Here is a 5419-nt window from a genome sequence, read left to right on the forward strand (position 1 = left end):
TAACGTGACTCAAGGTAGTAGTAGAGCATGGTGCTGCTCCTTGCAGGGATACGAGCTTAGTTAGGGGCCCTCATGCAATGCTGAGCTGACATGGACATACTAACTCATATGACACATTGTCTTTGTTATGTGAACACAATTACACAGACCCATGAGCAGCCCTGAGTTCTCCTAGTTTTGATACCTATACACAACATTATGCTATGCCTACAGACATAAAATTCTGGTTTTCTTCCTGCTGTGTGACTATTGTGTATATGACATTCGACTTTCCCCTTAGTTCATACCTTAACCGGACAGTTATCAGTATAATGTTCCCTCTTTTCTATTTTTAATTAGCCTTTTCACTTAAATGAAGGTGCAGAGGGCAAATCCATAGATTAAGCTGACTCAGCTGTTAAGGGCTACTCATGTTTACATGTGGCCCAGTTAATTCTGTGAATTTAGCAACATGTAATTTATGTGTTGCTATGCTTATAACTCTCACTGAGATCTGACATATAAGGGCTGTAGAGTAATGCCCATGTGTCTGGATAGATCACAGTCTGGGTTATTTTCATTTCTGAGACAGCAGAAAACACCTTTATCATTTGCAGTTCAGCCTTTTCCACTAAATGTAAAACTTACATTCTAATTAGTATATTTTCTTCTATTAATCAGCACCCCGGTTTTCTCAAAATTTGGGTTCAGATATTTTTGACATTTACCCAAACACCCTTAGAACAGAAACAAGCGTAGCCATCCACTCCAAGCCTTCATGCAAGCAATTAACTGAGCTTGTTAGCAGCCAGACTCATTTTGCCTTCTGTTAACACAGAGGGGAGCTGCCTGGCAACAATGCCAAATGTAATAATCATCATCAGTTAATTATAATGATGCTTGCAGAGTATGCATTTAACACTTAATAGTGCTGCAAATACAAGTATCTAAAAAGCAAAATCACAGCCCCACTGTAAAACACCTTCAGCAAAGTCTACAGAGCATGTAGAGTATCTTCAATAACTAAGAGAAGTCTCTGTTGTCTTCCTGGGAACAATGTGCTGACTGTTTTCCCAGTTTCCCACTGATACACATTCATATGAGATATTTGAAATATATACTAATATTTAGTCCATCTACCACTAACAGAGTAACATGGTATGCAGAGGAAAACTTAGCCCCACTGAAGTTATCAATTTAGATGAACCAAGATTTTATTATTGGCAGGGGCTGGAGACCTAATTATACTGAAAAGTCAATTGGTGGAACAGACCAAAAAGCAAGATGCAGGCAATGGTCTGGGAGAAGCATTAGGAAAAACAAGAAACATTTCCCAATGGAAAATTAAAAATTCAAGAACAACAAAAAATGCATAAATAGGCCAAGAGAAAGATAACATGATATTCTGGATAATTGTAACAAATTATAAAGCAATTCTTGAGTTTTATTCACCAAAAGTTACAGAGAACTTGCTGAAATATGTGACCTGTGTGTCACAAACAACCTCGAACTTCATTGATGCAGATCCTATTAATATCCTATGATTTCAAGAAAAAGACTTAGATGATCCTAAAACACCTAGTATCTCATCAGACCTTTACTTTTTTGGTGGAACACAGTGCCATTGTACACCTACTTTTTTGTTAATTATTATTCCTATTTATTTCTATGACTGTAGTTGCTGAGGATATCAGAAGGACCTGAACTGCACTAATCTATGTGCTGTGTAAACCACTCAGAAAGTGATTAAACCCAAACAAAAATATTAAGTCAGCCAAAGTGTCCTTAAGGATTAATGATAAAAAATACAGGTGAATTAGACTGTTCAAATCAGTTTACACAAACATACATTTCCACATGCTTAGTAGTATGTATATAACAACTCATACTTGGTCACGAGTAAAAGGCAGAGTTCCCAAACCAGGATATGCATAGTTTCATGCCATAGTAATACTGATCAGAATAGAAAGTAATCATCTAGGACCACGTGACAAGGGGCCACATTCTTCAGCAGAGAAGCCAACAGTCTGATATAGACATTGTTAGTTTGATAAGTAAGTTAATTTAAGATTTAAAGGACAGGCAGTAAATTCTAGCGTGGTCATTCACATAGCCTCAGAGAGTGGGCACACAACCAAATAAATTGATGGATGGGAATGACAAATGCCATGGGAAGAAGAACATGGTAGTGCTCACTATAGATAGAAAACTTGCATTCTGAAACTCAGGAGGCTCCTGTCATGAGCAATGCACTATACAGCATGTACTTTCCCTGCTTGACCTGTCAATGATATACCCTGCAACATGCAGTTTCTTTGCTTATCTCTGTCCTTGTCCATCTGCAGAAGTGCTAAGAGCGATTTGTGTGCTCTTGCCTGCCCTCACATAGCCTGTCCTCATCATTCTGGCTGAAAGATCAGTACACCCCGCTCCTACATGCATATCCTCATTCTTGATCTTTCTCTGTATCTCATCTTTCTTAACTATCTTTGGCCATCTGTATTGACTTGAGGGTTTATCCTGTTTTTCCCATGACACAGGCATTGTTTCCTCTATTCATCTGTAGCTCTGCTTGTTGTTTCTTTTTCAAAGTTAAGTGTTTTCAGGAAGCCCTGTTTTGCCAACTTATACTTCCATTTTACATTAAAGTCCATTATATTTAGCTGATGAAATATATTTAATTCCATACTACCTATACACCACTATGAAAGATAAAAGGGAAAAAGAAAAAAAAAAAAGAAAAAAAGAAAAAAAAAAAAAAAACCAAAACACCACAACAACCTAGCACCACCTTCTAGTTATCAGTTGCTTCTAATCATCAGTTTAAAGAATTACGATATTGCCTCAGAAAAAAACATGTGGGCCTTTCCAGATGGTTAAATCAATCCTGTAGAAATTGCAATAGACAATAACATAAGAACGTTTTCCCCTGGGAGACTTACTTTGGTGGAAATCTTGTCAAACTAGCATGAATCGTTATGCAGCTCATAGACACTGCAGTGTAAAACAGAACAGGACATAGAGGGTCTGGTAACATCTTGCCCATTTGGGTAATATATTTTTCAAATGTTAATATATCTGTTCAGTCTTTTATCTCTGTGTTTGTGTGAGTATTTAGACCTTACACAGAAAATTATGTCCTGTATATGAAAAAGGATGAACTTAAAAGAACACACAACCCACTGTCATTCTAAAATGTTTCTCTTTCCCATTAAAGAGTTCCTTCCTTCTGCATAATAAGAATTCAGTTTTCACTTTCTTGACAACAGAATATAAATGCTTTTGAAATTAAAAGAAAAAAAAAAACATGTGAAATTCACATTTGCTTAAAACCTGTGGAATTCCAGACATTACTCAGAAAGCTTTGAGATTCCTTGTCTTTTGTTTTATGACATCTTTAGTTACATCATAGCCGGTCTTATGTTTTACCTATCATACCTCCTTTGCATTATCCTAGTTTTACAAATTGGTTTTTCAACAGAAATCTTGTGGACAACAAGATACACGAATTTTTGTCATTAAACCTAAAAATGGAATTGTCTCATCTATTTCTAGTCATATGAGTATCCAGCAAAGCAACATTTTCAAGCAGTTGATGATACTGTCATAAATAAGTCTATTCTTTTTTAATAATTTCATATATTTTGAATGAATCTTCTTTTAACATTTCACTACACCAAACGATTCTGCTTGCAGTGACATATAGGTAGATAAAACAATTTGATGGATTTCTTTGTCTATAGCACATTTATGATTAGATAGAGGGCAGACCATGACCATGTAATAGTCTTTGAATGGTTTGCTTCACTCTCTAGACATGACAGTTAATATGGAAGCAATCTGGAATATGCCATGGGTGGTCATGGTCATAGACACAACCCATGATGAAGTTAACCACTAGTTTTGCTCTGTGGCAAGCAGGTAGAAGGCACAGCCATGGGTTCCCTCCAGCAACGTAATTGATGTGGAGGAGAGCAGCAGTTCCTGCATTGTTTTGAGCTTAGAAAAACATCATCTGGGCTTTTGTGTGACTCTCATGATGGGAGGGAGTTGAAGTCTCCAGTCTGACTTCTCTTGCCATATCCCTGTCATAAGATAAGCAGTATGTAGCCTAGAGAGGGCACACTTTACTATGAATTCATGCTCTTACATGATCGGGAATTAAATAAGGCTGAATTTGTCCACCCTGACTTGAAACCTTGCCATTCTGAGATTCCAAATGCACAAAGAGTTGCAGCATGTTCCAATAAAGTTTTAAGGTTTCTCTACACTTAACAAGTGTAGTATATCCCTTCATCTGGACAGGAAGGAATGTGAGATATTGAGATGGTGAAAGTGACTTCCCATTATCTCAACTTTCATTATCCTGCATTATGATACTTTCATTGGCTCACAGGTATTACCAACACACAAGCATAGTTTCAAGACATGAACATGGGTTCCCGAGACTCTATCAGTGATACTTAGCAGGAAATTTCATGTGGCACAGAATATATCATGTAGTCTAGAGCAATACAGATACCAGAAATGGATGTTCTGAAGACACATACTTGAAAGTATGGTAGATAAAAAATAGATTTTTTTTGTCCTAGCTACATCCCATTCTTCAGCATGCCAAATACTTCTGCCAGCTACTGTAGGATTTTATGCATAATTATTTACATACATACTTCAAATAAATCATGATTTGTCTCTATACAGTATAAGCACACAAGAAGGTGTCATTGCTAATATATGAGCAACTGGAGAAAAGCATATACCAATAGAACTATGGATTGGTATAATATAGTTCCTTATATGCAGGAAGAAAGAGAGGAAATGTAATACATAGTAAAATCAAGCTGACTATGCACAGAATAAAACAATTCTACATTTTCTTTTGTGTGTATGTCTTTTCATAAATCAATCATCGTCCTGCTTATTGCTTGTTTTCCCTGATGAAGACAACTTATTTTTATAGAAAAGCACCCAACACCCTCCCACAATCACCCTTATTTGTTCTGAACAAGAAAAACCTAGATGAAAAATCGACTTACCAAGGGGTACAGAAAAATTGCACAGCAGAGAGGAAGACCAGCCTTTCCCAGCTTAGTAAACTCTGGCTGAGGAAAACAAAAATAATTCCCCTCTCTAAAGGCTACTGCCCCTTCACTCCCATTTAAGGCAGATGTAGTGCTATATTTAGAACTAACCAAGTGATTCTCCCAAAACTGAGATCAGTCTAATAGGCAATAAGGGTGTGATATAAAGGCAGAAGACAAGACCTATCATCCTGTGTTCAGTTTTGTAGTGTATTTCAATAAAAGATAGACCTCATACCTAAATAAAAGCAGTGGTTTATGTTAAAAGTGGGGTTTCTTTTACCAGTAACATCAAGCACATGAGAAATAGTTTCATGTCAGAAAATATTTACATTTTTTATTTAGAAACTTTTGAAGTT

General features: G+C 36.6%; 1 protein-coding gene across 1 annotated transcript in view; it reads right to left on the reverse strand.

The window, feature by feature from the left end:
• Nucleotides 1-5077, reverse strand: part of LOC103779708 (M-protein, striated muscle-like) — a 12390-nt gene extending 7313 nt beyond the window's left edge. The window contains exon 1 of the mRNA XM_008947354.1: nucleotides 5016-5077. The gene's annotated coding sequence lies outside the window, so the exon portion shown is untranslated. The remainder of the gene's footprint in view (nucleotides 1-5015) is intronic.
• Nucleotides 5078-5419: the final 342 nt, after the last annotated feature.

The sequence above is a fragment of the Merops nubicus genome, unplaced genomic scaffold, assembly GCF_000691845.1.
Source record: "Merops nubicus isolate BGI_N331 unplaced genomic scaffold, ASM69184v1 scaffold23259, whole genome shotgun sequence".
Lineage (NCBI taxonomy): Eukaryota > Metazoa > Chordata > Aves > Coraciiformes > Meropidae > Merops > Merops nubicus.